This window comes from Lineus longissimus, chromosome 18 (genome assembly GCF_910592395.1).
Source record: "Lineus longissimus chromosome 18, tnLinLong1.2, whole genome shotgun sequence".
NCBI classification, from domain to species: domain Eukaryota; kingdom Metazoa; phylum Nemertea; class Pilidiophora; order Heteronemertea; family Lineidae; genus Lineus; species Lineus longissimus.
In genome coordinates this window covers 14,633,672-14,651,345 of record NC_088325.1, presented here as the reverse complement: position 1 = coordinate 14,651,345, position 17,674 = coordinate 14,633,672, and the positions used below count along the sequence as shown (strand labels likewise).

The window sequence follows — 17,674 nt, the reverse complement described above, 5'->3', positions numbered from 1 at the left end:
GGCCCGCACACGCCAGCTTCCTTCATTAAGACGCCCAAACTTAGTATCAATTCAATGGCTTGACCGGCACACACTAGTAGGAGACCTTTTTCCGACTTGTCAACAGTTTCTCCAACTTTTTCCTGATTTATCCGACAAAAATCCGACATTGTCCGACTTTTCTAGAAAACCCGTGAAAAAATAGGGCTTCCCAAAATATTTGTCACGGGTATTTTAGAAATCCGACTTTTCAGGGAAAAATTGACACTGTCAGACTTTTGTCGGATAAATCAGGGAAAGTATGAGAAAACCGCTAAGCAGTGGTAAAAATCCTCTTTACTGGTGATAGTACACTTTCTTAAATACGAAGTATTGTCATCGTTATCAATGAGAAAAAGCTGGAACGATATCGGATGTCCAACGCTCTCTTGACTGGGTATTTGCTCTCGATTTATGAATTATAGGCAGGTTATTGAATTTTGTCCAGGGCTACTTCTGATTGTTGATAGTTTGCAGATAAATCGACCAATTCCTACAGCAACAAGGCGAACCGTGTGGTCATAACACTCTACGTTTTGTTGTGTGGGCTTTACTCTTGGCAATGAGGGGTTAGTATTGCGTCCGTTGATATTAAGTGGTGTAAATGGCGAATAGTGCCAATTCTCCTTGACCAAAGTACATACAATGAGAATGGTGGCATTTCTAGTGAGAAACAAGCGATATTAATATTGACAGTGAGTAAGTTTGCTTCGATAGCAAACATAGCAAGTACAGCCAAACCGTATATCACCGTCAATGTAATTCAAGGCACGGTTCCGTTGTTCACAACAGCGGCACCGTTGAATAAAGCATCTGAAACAGATATGATACATTTGCCTAATAACGGTCCAAGATATGGTTAACAGTGCAATCCTTGATATGTATAATTCTTCTATGCCTGAGAATAGGACAAAATAGTATGTCCCCCTGCTCATGAATACAATACCTTAAGTATGTCTGTCTAACTAGCAACCGACTTTTGTTTGATATGCATACTTCATAACCAGTGTGCGTATTTCATGTCGTTGATACATGAAAGGGTAAAAATAATTGGCTAAACTCCTACACATAATCGGATTCATCATTATATTGCTACGGAGTCGTTTTTGTCTCGTTACAAATGATGATGACAATGCAATTAGATATTCATCAAAGTGCAGTAAGCGAAGGGATGTCATACTATTATCAATTAGGCTTTCACAACGCCGTATTGATATGATTGTGAATATTTATCTTACGTGCCATAAACTTTCATGTAGGCAACAAAGGGTAACCTTAAGATTGCGGTTCAACATGCATAGCAAGAATTACATTGATCCGTCGACTTCACCTACACCGTATAGTCTCTTCTGAAACTTCAAGGAACTCTTCACTTCATTCGATTCTTTTCAACCATTTTACTTCAGGATTGACAGAAGTAAAGACAGGGCTGATATAAAAATGTTGCTCAAGGCCTTTTGATCTGTTTAACCACCAGCATCACCCCACCACTATTCCCTAAATCGATTCGTGTGAAATACCTCAGTATCTGACCTAAACTTTAATAGTTAAAGCTACTGCGGATTTTTTTCAAAATTATATTTGAATACTGACGTAGGTTTCAACACTCTAACTGAAAGGATTACAGCCACAACCAATCGCGCAATGTTCATCTATTCGCAAACAGAGCATGTGTCCCACCCGCGAATCATCGAAAAGATCGTGGTCTGTTTACGTCCGACCACTAGGTCGGTACGGGTATTCATCGTTTCGCCGTTGGGTCGTGTCAAATTCATTCCAGTGTGGTCGTGGGGGATTTTCGTGGCGTGAACCTATAAAAGCACTGCTGGGCTTGTTAAGATAATATAAGGAGTTCGTCTCTTGACAGTCAATCCCCTAAGTACTTTATTTTCTTAGAGCCACGGGGAGGCACTTATCTCAATACCAGAGCAATGCCGAGTCTAAATTCACTGCGGAGTAGAACTTGGCACATCATTGTGAATACAATGCTAAGAGCATGTTCAGTCAGTGTCTGTCTAAGCTTCATCAAAAGAAATCGTCTGGTATATTATGTTTGAGTTGTTTGCACAATGTTAGTTAGCTACTCGGTACGTTAATGTAACCCCACTAATTGGGACTCGGTGTTTTAGTATGTTTACTTACATACCAGAGATAGGATGTTAATGTGTAACGGCAAACAACGCTATTGACATGTACTCGTAAAAAGTCTCTCCAAGCTTTCGTAATGTATTGTATATTGAAAAGACTCGCAAATGGCCTCAACTGAGAAATTAGGAAGGGAGTTCATTATTGATGTAAACCAATACCTTTTCCCCGACTTCTTCACGTTTGTTCTAACTTTTTCCTGATTTGTCCGACAAAAGTCCGACTTTTCCCTGAAAATCGGATTTCCAGAAACCTGTGAAGAAATAAAAGGGCCTCAGGGTCACTCGAAGTGTATGGTTCACACCTCATTAACCCCGTTCATTACAGGCCTTTGGTTTTTATTGCCCTGTTTTGGGAACCCTTGGTATTGTTCAATGGAATTTTAGAAACCCGACCTTTAAGGGGAAAGTCGGATAAATTCGGAAAAGGTTAAGAGAAACCATTAAGAAGTCGGAAAAAGCATCTTACTGGTAAACATTCCACATTGGTATAAGTTACAAGCGTTAGCAAAAAGAAAAAAGTCACTCAACTCTCTTTCCCAATTAACACCAGCGCATCTCCAACTGGACACTTCTATATAAAAGTCTTGAATAATATGGCCAGCAGCTGCTGAACAGCACACCCGGCATTTTATCTCGGGCTCTGGTCGATGGAAGCCATAGCAAGCTAGGTTCAATTGATCCAACAGATAACACCTTTTACTAGTAATCTATAACCCGCCGTTATGTTTTACAACCTTTATCTATGTTTACTGCCGCGCAGGTCAAGTTATATATTCAACGTCATGTGGGGTAAAAAATAACTGAACAGGTCGGGAATCAGATATCAACTTCTGGTTTTTGCCGTTTTTCTCAAAGAGGCGTCGTAGGGATTTATGTTTACTTAGTTTCTAAGATTGTAACGTTTGTGCCTAGGTCTTACTTAACTTTGTACTTTGTTCTAGAAAACCTGCTCCTCGCAGGACCCGGTCCACTTCCTTCATAGAACTAGAGGTTCCGTGAACCAAAGCGTCATTTGGTGACCGCAGTTTCAAAAGCTATGGACCGCGGTTATGGAACACTCTTCCATGCCATATTCGAGACTCTGAGGACACTGAACACTTCAAACGAGCTATAAAGACATGGCCGTTTGTGAGAGCTTTTGGGGAGGGAGCGCTGTGAGCAAGGACTACCATGGAACAGCGTTTTATAAGATACTCATTTATTATTATTATTATTATTATTATAGTATAACAATTAACATGGTTTTTAATGTTTCATTTTTCCAAAACCCATTCTTGATTTGGCTTTGTCATAGGTAAACAATCATATAGTGGAAAAACGGCAAATGAATGCTTCCTCGTCGAAGGCCCAATTTTCGGATTCCTTGAAAATGTTATCTCGTCAGAACAATTAGAATTTCTGCAACTGCTTTACTATCGACAGTCCAAGGCCAACATGATAATTCGACTGACACCTGTTCTCCAAACAGCAGAATTAATCAAGACCTGAATTCACCAAGGATAATCCCAGTACAATACGGACACAAGCGACCTTCCAAGTTCCGGAATTAACATTTTAATTTGTTCAATATCATTTGAAAGAAAGTGTCATCTCCGGCCGGAAAATCATATCGGGAGGAGGACATTCACCTCTATTGATGGTGTGGCGGGGATAGTAGTCCTAGGGCTGATAGTCCGTGTAACAATAGCCCGTATTGCTAAATGTTTTGGTTAGGGTTGGCGGTACAATAGATCATGCTGCTTAATTGCTCAAATACAATGCTACCGGACTATGACTCCAGGGGGACTATCTCCGCTGTCACAGGGATTCAACATTGATTCACAGAACAGGTGATTGAGACACATGTTTTATATCCCGAGACTACAGATACTGTCTTTGTCCAGTTAACTGTGCAATAGGCTGGTCAAGTTTCATCACTGTCAATGTCACTGTCTTCAGCTTATCGACATGTACGTACGTGTTTATCACTGATCGATTGGAAGCCCTCCGACAAGAGCAGACATATGTCTCTATCAGGGTGGGTGATCATAAGTATTGAAGTAGAAACCCGTTCGTCTACACCAGGCCGCATTCGTGCGTGTTAATAGACTATCATGTGCACATGTATGACTGCAGGACAACGGGAAAGCAAGATTGGGCGGATGTCAATAGCTTGTCAACTGCAGCGTCCTCCAAGTTAGTCTACTGCGAAAAACATACAGTTAATGTGTACTTTATTACAACAAGACGTAGTGATTGCCGAAATCCAGATATGGTTCTCATACGATTCTTAGTTAAGACAGAGTCTTTCTATACAAGGGTCTGGTCACCGGCAACTTTCCTTTGATCACACGGCTCTCTCGGGCAATTAACTGGAGCCAGATGAAGCCCTTTAATTTTTTCTTAAATTTTGCGCAAACGTCGTAAGTCAGTTCTATCAACTTCCGATGGTGGCACGCTTTTTCGCCGAAGCTCACCGAGTTTCTCCGAACCGTTCCGAATGAGGAAGACACTAACAACAAAAATGGCGGACGAGGGAGTTGTCTTTCAAGATTTTCCGGTTAATTTAGACGATATGCACGATAATCTTGGTCAAAATGACTTTGATTATGTTTTTTCTGATACGGAATGTGTTGAAGAACATGATGAAGAGAACATTCAGCCGAAGAAGTCATCATGGAAGTGTCTGTATAGAAAGACTCTGGTTAAGATCACAATCAGTTTCGTCTACACTACATGTACATTAGTTACAGGATTCTTGTATGTCTTAGCTATGAAGATTTTTGAACGAATATACTTGACTGTACATTAACAGGAAACCTTTCTTGATCTACTACCTGCTTAGAGTCTAGTTTCATGAAAATCGCCTCTTTTTGTAACCTGCGAAAAACTGCAGGCACGGACTCGCTATCGTGCGCTTGCTTATCCATAATACATTACCGGTCTGCCTGAAGTTGCCAGAAAGCTCCTAGTATATTCTACCGGCTGACGGCATGGTTATAAAAGATTCACAATTTTTGCCCATTTTAGGCAGAAATTGCTTCGGTGCAATTAATGTTGTATAAGGATGGTACATTTTGTTGCCGAATGTTTTAGTGGTTTGGTCGGTTGTACAGGTGCATCATGCATTTAGCGTGTTACACTTTCAGGCCGCCCGCATCAGTATTTTAATGAAAAATTCTAAATCTACCTTGAAATGAGCACTTTCAAGTGCTGTCAAGATATGACCTCCAGAATTAGATGACAGTTTGTTATACGGGTCGTCGCTTTGTTGCGTTGGTCATGGTAGAGCATGTACATTTAGTGCACCGTACATGGTTTCTCGGTTATTTTGATATTTGAGATAAAATTAACGTAATAATGTACTGTACTCATATATGCAGGAAGTACAGTGACTTGGCTAAAAGAGATGTTTGCAATAAAAAAAGTTAAAACAGTTGGGCATTTTGTATAAATGTCACAGACAATACTGGTAAGTTCAAAGTAAAGAGGTAAAAAACGGTATTTTAAGAGATATAGATATTTTTCCCTCGGCAAACTGTTTGACTCATCTCGCTTAATTGACGAGTTTTGAATTATGAATTATTTACTAGAACATTCGAAGTCAATAACGAGAGACGTGTCATGTAAAAAGTCGTGAATAGTGTAACTCACTCAATTATGTTACAATAACATGTAATTAAAGGTCAGCTACTACTAGTAACTAAAGTTTAAAGTTGCCATTAAGGGTCACCGCCACAGGTATCTGATGCATGGAACAGGTATTCAGGTGATGTATTGTCATTCGTATACCCTAAAATATCACGACCTGATATATTATGCACTAGTAGGAGACCTTTCGGGGAAATTTCGGACAATGTCGGACTTTTGTCTGATGAATCAGGAAAACCTAAAATATCACGACTTGAAATATCATAATGAGATAGTGTAATCGTCAAATCTCTGTTTTTGAGCTAACAAATGTATGCGACTTCTACTGTAATGATGACACATGAGTCTTGCAGCCATTAACTGCAGACTATCAGGATCAAAGATTTAGAACAGGGATATAGATTTCAAACAAAATCCCAGACGTGTAGTACATGTTTATCATGTCAGCCAACTCTCTAGGCTCGGTGATCGTCGTAAATTGTTTAAGTGAACCTTTCACGACCAGCTTTATAGCCCAATTTTTACATTTGCACCACCCACCAAACTGTAACATCTTACTTTCCCATTCTAAGCCAGGCAGACTCGGTTGGTCGAACTCGTGATTGATTTGGATTAAGTTGCATCTATTTGGGACTGTTTCATGCAGTCTCCCTTTGGCAATGCGACACGGGAAAATTAAGAGGCTTTGTACTGAGCGATCATATTCACTTTGAACAGACTATCATTTGAATTGGGATCTATCATCCTGGGATTGCACATTTGTCTAGCAGTACAGAGTACCGTGACTAGTCTTTCAAAAGTTGTTCGACTGTCAAGTAAAGGGAAAACACAGATCGTCAATAGAGTTCCTTCATTCCAGTAGGTCGACCTTTAACGCCTACTCGTAAAACGGCACCAACAGGTCAGTCCATGTTATCCATCGGTATACTAAGATATTTTATGTATAATCTTTATTGGTTACCATTAATATATCTGGCTTATCTATCTTCACCTCACCTATGTAATTACACTCAGCTGGTCATAATTAGTGATGTGAAACGAAAGCAAATTGCCACCATGACATTTCTAAAACATATAAATCATTTGGCGTAACTGGCTTGATGGCGTTGGCCATAGAACAATTGACACTAACCGTCGCTTTGTGAATCGAGATAATCATGAATTATAATATTTTTGAAGTGCCTAGAACGCTGAGATGAGATTGATTATATTTGAATAACTGATTACCTCAATGCAACTGCTATCTATACAATTATTAGCGAGTATCATGAAATACAATGTACTACAGTTCAAAACGATGTCTTTTGCAGGGATGATCATGACACTACTAACCACACTCATTTCGTGATCAATGAACGAAAGTCAACCGGCCTTGTTCGTGATCCATGAACGAAATTCTACCAGGCCATGTTCGTGATGCATGAACGAAACTCAAACAGCCCCGGTTCGAGACCCAGAAACGAAAACTAACAAAGCCAATTCGTGATCCACGAGAGAATTCGGCCAGCTTTCGACAGACTGGCACACTTTAAGTTCACATATAAGACGATGCGCTACGTTTATATGTTTCTGTTAATTCTGAACATTAGACACATATAGCACTATCATTAGTTACAAAAACACAACTTCCGCAGAGGTATAATGAATATAAGAGCAACAAATATGTACGATATAAAGCAATCGTTAATACGATGTAAGATAGTCGAACTGATGCATGATATTATTGGGAAACTTTCCTATTCGTTCTGCAGTTCTTTTGTCGACGTATGGTTCTTTAACATACATATATAATTGAACATTGAGATAAACTTTAAGGATACACAAAACGTTGATAATACTGTATTGATGTTTTTTTACATCGAAGTTCAGTTCAACAAACCTCGGGCATTATGCATGAGTTTACTTTATACCGTTTGCTTAGTGTATGTTAGTTACAATAAATGCAAAAAGCAAGTCTTTTACAGAGCATTTTAGGTTATGTATTTCAAACATTGTTTGTCGGATTTATTTTTCATTATCTAAATTGTTTACTTTTCTATTGAAAGTTGTTTATTTCGAAAACAAAAAAAATTATTTATACACACCCAGATTTGATTCGTAAAAATACCGAGGGATTGGACAGGGTTGTATTGTGCTGGTAAACATAATGCCAGAGAAACCGTCTATGTATTGTTTGGCCGTAAACATAAATATTGTGAATACAGAGACATAAAATAGATGGATGTACCCCGAGGCGCTACGTTAGGTTGGTATTGTTTGGCTGTGAACTTGACTAGGACACAAAATAGATGGTTGTACCCAGTGGCAGCGGCTTAGGGTACAATATTATGGAACTTGTTGAGGCAATGTCTGCCAAATATCCAACTCATCGCCTGACCAATAATGAGACGAGGTAATAATTGCTCGCAAGGAAAATTGATTTGTTCAAGTGACGTCGCTTTTGAACAAAAACATATAACCCCGTCCTCTCTTTGCCATCAGGTATAACGAGCTCTACCGCAATGTGTATTTCTTGCTTTATCACGCAAAGTAAGTGGCGTTTAAAAATGTCTTTGTTTGCATGCACATGCAATGTTTATAGATATTCTAATTAGCAGTATCTTTATTGACAAGATATAGGTGGAGTCAACAATGCGAAGACTAGGGTGTGCCCATTCTGATCTTCTCCAGATACTGACCATATATCTTCCAGATCTCAATTATATGCACATACGAGGACAATGCAACGGTAAGGTACTCAACAAGACGCTTGGCCAATCTCGTGGAATAGTCTATTGATTATCTAGCCATTCAGTCAGTCTATTGGAAATGTGCAGGTATTAGGCCGGTTAATGGCCCAGTTAGCACGCCAACCACCTAATGCATCCTCTTGTTTACCAATATAAAGTGCAAGGATATTGGGCCATAAGGTAACCTTAGGGACGCACTTGAGGGAGGGATTCGCAATTTTTCAATGGGATATTCAAATCTAAGGATCGAATGAGAACTGATTTAAGCTGTCACCAGATCAGTTAACGTATTCTCTCACTGAAGAGCCAAGGCGAGTCATAAAAATAACAAATCAGTTTTATAGCAGACACTCTAATTTTTCCATGATGGAGCAGATCAGACAAATAGAGAAGAGAGACATTTCTATAATAACCCGATTTTGTCATTCGTCATCCGGTTCACTAAACTTGTTTGTTACAACACAACGATACAGTAACCCTAAAGCCATTCGTCTTTAGAATGGAGACACTTTCATGACTTAAGTAAAAAAAACAAACCTACTAAGCACTAGATCTCGTTATCAACTGGAGGCATAATGTTATCTTTGTGAAACTATCACAACGTTCCTTTTATGTAATCTCAAGAAGCTGAGCAAAGTAAAGTACGAATGTGGAAGGGGATTACCAGATCGAAAATATCGACATAAGTTAGATTGTTTTATGTTTTGTATGAATGTGCTTTACAAATCCAATATCATTGTAGTCTTCTTAGATACGATCCTTATAAAGAAGTTTACACAAATCTTGTGAATACCAGATAAGAACTGGGTCCGATCATAAGAACATTATCAGGACTTCAACCTTGAGTTTTATTCAATCTCGAGAAGCAGAGAAGAGTTATGCAACCCGAAGTGGAGTATGCGAAATAGCAATTCGTTCGCATAGAGATGGCGAAGACTGTCACCAGCTAAATCAATAGCCTCACAAGCCATGGTGAATTAAACTGATTACCAAAGAACCCATCCATTTCAGCAGCAATTCCAACCTGGTTTAACAAGCCTCACAGAGAGCACTTCATGGCAACTCAATCAACCACATGTCAAAGACATTTAACAAACATCTTTTGCAGGCTGCGGAAGAAAAAAACAATATGGCTGTCGCCTGGGTGTGTTAGGCGTGGTACAGGCGACTTCCTTATCCTGGCCACTTGGTTTCTGCCCACTGTCTATTTTCAATAAAGCCACGCTGCTTTCTTTTGCGAATGGCTTCACAATCCTTTTTTGAAACTTAACTATTGTGTAAGGCCGTATATTCTCATTCACTTAATTGTAAGGTCTTTCCGAATCCGAACTAGTAAACCACTGGCATAACCTTTCTTCGTTCACGAACAATTGTATCGTTTTTATCTGGTGAAGAAAAATCAAACTGCCACCAGCAATCTATCCAGATCTCAAACTAAACATCGTGAAGAATATCTACTCCGCATCTGACTGCTACGAACATCTGATGCTGTTATTTGAAGCAATGCTTCCTGTGGGTTTCTGTTGCATATTTTTTTAAACTGTTAGTCAAACCATTTATCATGAGTTGGGCCATTTACCAGTAACCGATTTATCTCTCTAGCGTATTTTGCCTTTTCTTTAACCAACCAAGTGTTTTCGCGTTAGTCAAGGAATAAATTCACAGAACCGAAGAAATGTTAACTCTTATTTTGTTTCTTACGTTGACTTTTTACCCTCATCCAGCCACTTCGTATTCTGTGTTTGAGGAATGTAACGACCGACGCGCTGTCTTAGTAATGTTTAGCTTTCGGTTCGATTTCCTCTTTTATCATCAACCAAATCATTCTGTATTCTGTTCAACAATAGGATGGAATGTAGACAGAGCTGTTTAATTGTTCCAAATCAACAGAACTTAAGAGCAAAACCATGCCGTGTGGAATAATACATTAGTTTATTTCATCTGGAAAATGGAAAAGCAATCCGTGTCTTGTCAGGCTGAAAAGAAAAACAGACTTCGAAAAACTGTGCTACAATAAAGTTTTCCAGCAGGGATTCAGTTTCTGTCGAGGAACGAGGCCAAACTCATGATAAGGTTCCCTTCGCTTAAATTTGCTTTGATTTTTCAGATGAACCCTAACCGCATCAAGACGAAGAAAATCCAACAACAAGACCAATCGAACACAGCAAAAAACATCACTTGACGTGGGAAACGCATAGTCTCGATGATAGAAAATAAAACTCGTTGACTTGTTAAACTATATGCCTCAGATCTATCATGGATGGCAAGAGCCCCCTCAGGCACCGGGGTCTGATCGCATTGCACCCAAGATGATATGCCGTATCTTCGGCGTGTTTATTCATAGATACAGCAATCAATAGCAATGTTTGTACTTTCTTTTAGAAATGAGTGATTTTAAATTAAAAAGCTGTTTTTATAAATGTTTTTTTTTAGGAATGAGTGATTTTATATCATAGACATGATCAGCATTCGCGATTTAGATTGGGAAATGGCTTTATTTGTTCACTTCTCTTGTTTCCTGGCAGAGGAAATTATTGCAGTCTGTGATCAAGTGCTTTTGTGTAACATATGTGAACTTTCTGCAGAGTTGCCTATAAAATGATGTATTCAATCAACCAGGGAGAAACACGATATTCCATGACGGACTACAGGAGAGACATATCAGCTAAGGCCTTTGTGTCTCAGCAAATACAAGTGAAACAAGTGTATTCTTTACCCGGTTATTGTCTCCTGAGGTTTGTGCAGGAAATCTGGCTTCAAATCAAAACCCTTAGAGAAATGTGTCACGAACGGCTTAGAATGCGGTTATTTCAAAATATGATATCGTTCAAAATGTTAATGTGGAGGAGATTATGTAAGCTGCGTTATACTGAAGAAGGCTTTTGCAATTTATTCTGCGTTCTATACTCCTAGCAACGGCACCGCAATGCGTTTCCAGGCAAACTCTCGAAGCGTTCATTCATTTAAACTGGTTTACTGCTTAAGCAATGTTTCTCCCTGATTTATGGCGAAATAAATACCGACTTTCCTTAAGGTGTTGTAGAGATTACAGTATATATTAGCAGCGCCTTAACTATACACAAAGACAAGGAGATGATAATTAATCAAACTTAACTCTAGAGTGGGCTTGACAAGGGACATCCAATACTTAATGATAGTGTTCCTTTAATAAAATGATCTGTCTTGTAATTCTGCTAGACTGGAGCTCTAAATGATGTATTTGCGCTTACGAGATCGTTCCAGGGCTAGAATTATTTAAGACCTTAATCACGAAGACTTATGCGACGCGATGGCCAGAAAAATTACCAATAGTCCTATTCTATTTTTTCTGCTTGGTTCTGCTTCAGGGCATGACACAATGGCATTGGACAATGGTTTTTGTAAAGTGTAACCAAGAACTAAAACAGCTTCAATAGATTGTATCAATCGATCAATACAGAATTAATACTTGCTACATGCAACCATTATCTAAGCAAAAAGATGCAAGCAATTTCCAATATGATCCAATATCAGCGCGGTCGTGAAACCGGCGAGATGCGTGAAGAACTCTCATCAGCGGTTACCATTACAGGAATCAATGTCAATAAAAACTATACTATTGGTTACAGCCAGGAAGTGTGCATCGGCTTACATACACCAAATCAAGATACAATACTATATAAAGACTTCATGGCTTCATGTCTTACAATGGCAAATTTTAAAGGGCCGTACTACAGGGTGACCGAGAATTATTTTCCCTAACACAATGGATACACAATATGATTCTATTGTGCATGGGAAAATAATTCTCTGTCACCCTGTAGTATGCTTTCTTCAGGGCAGAATGTCCGGATCATTCTGTAAATGCATTGGTTTCACCTGAAGCAGTGGTAAACCCTAGTATATGCATACGCATGTTCCGCCGTAAAACACTACGGGACCGCCAAAGCCATCTTCGTGTAAAAGCCGAACGGTGTTTTCACCGGTGATTCATCTCACGAACCAAGCTTATCCTTAGAGTAAGTGCATTTGAAGTGAGCATCTCATTCAGATGAAGTGTTGGGCTCTTTTGAAAATACGACTAATCCCTGTACGAATGGACCTATCGATCGGTATCTCTAATAGCAGTGGAGACAAAGGATGGGATATTTCCCAGGCGGTTTTCCCCCGAAGTTTAGAGGTCAGCCAGTCTGCACGGGATTACGTTGATATGAATTAATTTTCATCCTAAAGAATGCAGCATTACCAGTGATGATGTTAGCCATCCCATGAGGATTAGGGAAACTGGAATGGATTTCGGGTGTGGCTGGGACTAAAAGTCCGAGTTGTTTATAGTAGCGACTGGATTGGCATGTTAGTGCAGGATACCCCCTATAACCTCACACCAACCACGACTCCCTTCCATTGCGTTTGGCAAACCGTGATCACTTCTTCCATTATATGGCCTTCATACAATCTACCTATCAAACATGTCAAAGGGTATGCAAATACAACATTCATCCTTCTTATCAAATGAGCTAGGGTCAGGAAATCAACGTCTTGCCGCGATGTAAATAAAGTCTAATGAAAGAATGATTGGTAGCTGCTGACATGAGTTACAGGTTCCGGTTGCCAAACACGTCCGTTCATACAGACTGGCCGTAAATAAATGAATGTTCGTTGTCAGCGCATCTTTAGTTTTTGCTGTGAACTGAAAGGTTCAATGCTGTAAAAAAATGTCGTATTTGACCAAGTGTCACGTAATGCACGCACCAAATGCACAACTTGTGAAGTGGAATATAATGATATCAAGCAAGGATTTTGAATATCAGTGGTTTCCTGCAATTTATGTAGACGCATACCCTAGATTCGGATATTAACGGCCACTGAGAAATGTTTTTAAAATGTCGTCGCAATTAGTTTCAACGCAAACCCGTTGGTTTATCGCGTGTTGAATTATTTCAAATTTCCCGAAGGGGTTATCGAAAAAATCAAAGGATGCTTCTCAAATGTTTTCATACTGAGCCTACCCTGCAACACTCAAATAATGATATATCAGACTGAATGAGTCGAAACGGCGCTTCTTAACCTGGACTTGGCTGTACTATATCAATATGCAAACTACATGAAGCATTCCCCAGTCAGGTACCCTGGAGGGTCATCCATCATCCTGAACCGAAAAACTCTATGGTATGTACAGCTGCTAAGTAAATGTTACAGTTTGGTTGCCAATATGGCCTTTTTACGTGAGGCATAAGGCATGAATCAACTAAACTCCGGGCTTGACTGGCATTAAGAGCATCAATGACAATATGCTATCGTCATGTCAAGGCCTGTCAGTTCATTTTAAACAGTCTAACTGCTTATAAACAAGGATGTCATTTTGATGCTGCTCTTCGTTTGATAGTAGCTTGTTTGCAGTTCATCCCATTTTAGTTCAGATGACTTGCACTAAGAGTGTACTTCATATACGAAGGGAGTATGGAATGTAGATTACTGATGAAATCTTCGGGTGAAACCCTTTTCATATCTTGTGAGAGGTTGTCATTGGATATGATAGAAGCTGTCATAATTTGAGAAACAATGCCGTTTTCAAGAACATTACATTGTAGTCACCACTCAACATATGAATTATTTGTAAGAGAGAAACATGATGATGAAAGATCTTGCCTGAAGGTCATGAAGAACTTTTCCGACTTCTTAATGGTTTCCCTAACGTTTTCCTGATTTATCCGACAAAAGTCCGACATTGTCCGACTTTTCCCGGAAAGGTCGGATTTTAAAAAACCTGTGAAAAATACATAGGCTTCTCAAATTAACTCAATAACGATGAAAGGCCTATGTTGAATGGGGTAAATCAGGTGTGAGCCAAACACTCAGAGTGTGAAAAGTGTTAAAACGTATTAGCTCACTCAATTAGGTCACCACATTAACCAAATTCAATATAGGCCTTTGATCTTTAATGCCCTATTTTGGGAAGCCCCAGTATTTTTCCCAGGTTATCTAGTATAGCTGCGCCCCATGCACGCTATTTGAAAGACATCAAAATCCATAATATGCTTATGTCACAAAATCTTGCGTTAGGGTTTCTGTCAAGGATTTGTCAGTTGTGGCGATGATTTTCTTTTGCTGTGTGACATTCCTTTTTTTAAAGTAGTAAATGAATGGGTTATGTCAATCTGTCCCATCTTCCATCGGTTTTTCGTTAAGAAACGTAGTGTCATGTAAATATCTCACATCAAGCATGAAGAATTCCCCGAGTATTTGTCAGAGGATCTGATCCGAATGTAAGTTATGAGAAAGACAGCATACGCGATAATTTTGTACGATATTTCATTTTCGCATGAGTTCGATTATGGATATCGCTCATACAAGAAAGAATTCTTGACGAAAAGGCTATCAATTTACGACGTCTTTGTCTATTGGAAACATGGGACAGTTCGAATTCCCCACACTTTTGGCTACTCTGCTACCGCCCGTGGTATTGATGGGCAGTAGGAATAACTCAGTTCAAACCCTCGGCAAGCAACGTTCGACACAAAACCGAAACAACTGACGGAAGTGATTGTCGAAACTTAACATTACAACGTAATTTAAGGTGCTTCATTTAAAAAGCATTACAATCGAGTTCTTCAAAATTACATATATATATAGCATGATAACTCGTTGATGTCACCCAATGTACATTAAGAGTCTAACGATTAAACGTCTAATTGAAAGAACTAACCTTATTTCAAAACACATCATGTAACACATAATCAGAGAAGTCTCAGTAACTCAATTTGAACAAGATGAAATACACGTTCTGTGTTAGCGAGCTTCCATGAGACACTTGTCGTATCGTTAAAGTTTTTCATTGCGTGCTCCAGGCAATAAACACAATGGCGTTTTTTTTAGAATTGGTGACGGAATGGTTGGTAGTCGTGGAATTGGGAAACTATAGTGTGTCCGCTCTTGGTCATTATTTCACCGATTAACCAAGAGAACATCTTGGGTATTTCACCATCATCGCAACAGGAACACGCGATGGTGCAGTTAAGACAACGATGACTGCCTGACACGTTCTACTCAAAGAAAAAGAAATGACATTACTACGTATTCGAACTCAGAGCTATGTTGGTAAACACGTTCCTTCAAAAAATTATTAAACCACTTACCGCTCAACAGTACACCAGAGACAGTGGCACCTTGACGACTGCTAGCAGAATGGCGTTTACAGTTAAAAACAGTTATATCTCCCAAAGGAGGGAAATTAATTGCTAAGCGTTTCAATCAACTTTTCATTAAAGTTTCATAAACTTGTCTCTGTATTAATCAGTGGATGTGACAACATCCGCAGCTCTGGCGATAATAATTCGTGGCCTGTTTTTTTTTGCTTTTGACATTTACTATTTATCCGTGTAATGCAGCGTTGTTATGTAAATAACAATTTTATAACTTTGGTTGGCGAGATATACCGCTATTGACAGGCCATGTGTTAATATGCCATATCAAAAGAGAGTAAATCGCAAAACACCAAAAGAAAGCTGCTTGCCGATGAATTTCATCTGTCCATTACTTAATTAATTCGAAGCGCTATTGATTATTTGGATTTTTAATAATTAAATACTATCAAAAACCTGATTATTTGGATTTTTAATAATTAAATACTATCAAAAACCTTGTTAAATTACCCCGATACTTCAGGAGTTAATATATTTAATCACGGGACCGTTATTTTGTGAAAAGAAACATCAGGATCGAACAAAACATGTTATGCACACAACCTTGTCAGATTATATTCTTCTGTCTGTTTTTCTTTCCGAAAAATAAAAATGTGATTAACTGACACTCTTCTCATCTATTCTCGAAAGTGAAGTATGGCACAGTCTGTGATATAAATCATCGCAAAGACATACATTTTCGAAATGGCTTTGAAAAAGAACAACTTTTACAAATAAATCACGAGCGGACCACAGGAGATCTCAAATACATATCTTATTTCAGGCCATAAATTAATAAACTGTTGTATATGTTCAATAACCATTCACCAATCCTAAAGCAATTAGTCAGATGGTATATAAATCAGCTAACCTCATAAAACACATTTTGTTAATAAGGTATGAGAGTTCGAGTGGGCGAGCTGACGCCTTTTCAGCTGCTATCGTTTTCATGGTGCCTGACATGATTCTTGAAAGTGTTACGCACGACAAGAAACGCTTTCAAGCAGGACGCTATCGGAAATGACCGCCACATCCCGCTTCAATAATGAATGATATATTTTCTCATCATTTTAATATCCATCAGGCAAATGTGTCGTCCCTTTCTCCCATTTTCGGAAAACGACATTAGGAAATTAGGCAATTTGACATTAACAGATAGGAAAGTTAGCTATGTGACACTTAAATTGAAAGTATGACGTCGACTGACCTCAGTTATTTCATACCTTTAATGCATTTTGGATCAAGTAACGTGATATTTGAAGTCATAAAACGAAATTAAAAAATATTCATAGCAATCTCCTAGAGCTTCCTTCAGTAGACGAATTGATTAAGACAGCAGGCATCAGATAAATCTCAGGCATAAGTTCATTATCCTTTTGTACGGAATTCGTTCAAGATGACGCGAAATACCTGCCTCTACTTGATATTTACACAATTACACGTCATTTGGTTACAGATTCCGACTGCTCAAAACTGAGCAGACGTGTCAGTTACTCACAATTGCTTGCATCTATTCAAATAAAGTCAACTGGCGTGAGGAATTGGTATTACAGCCGCAAGGTTACATGTAGGGTACTTTTGTAGACAGCTTTCATGGGGGTCGAAAAACCTAAACCCAAAAAGCTAGTACAGCCAATCCGTGCTATAAAAGCATTTGGTAAATACGCTCTGAGACACTCAAAGACTTTTACAATTCTTTAATACTATTATAACGCTATCCAATAGGTTACGTAAATATCAATGCTTCTGGGATAATACCCAGGCTTTGTTGACAATGAAAGCGTTTGTTCTTGATCATGAGTGTTGCTTTATAATCATAAACAATACGTAGTATTACGATTGCGCAGACGGTGATGGACTTACAAGGCCATTGAAACAGTTCTGGTGATAGGGACGAATCCAAAGGGAATACAGCCCTTGTGAACAATGTGATGATGGCAGTGGGTTAAGAAAATTTTGTTGAATTGATGGAATACAGCTTATCTGAAAT

The 17,674-nt window shown here is 38.9% G+C and overlaps 1 protein-coding gene across 1 annotated transcript in view; it reads right to left on the bottom strand.

The window, feature by feature from the left end:
- The window catches only part of LOC135502029 (sex peptide receptor-like), a 231,622-nt gene that overhangs the window by 84,073 nt on the left and 129,875 nt on the right, over positions 1-17,674 (bottom strand). The window lies entirely within an intron of this gene.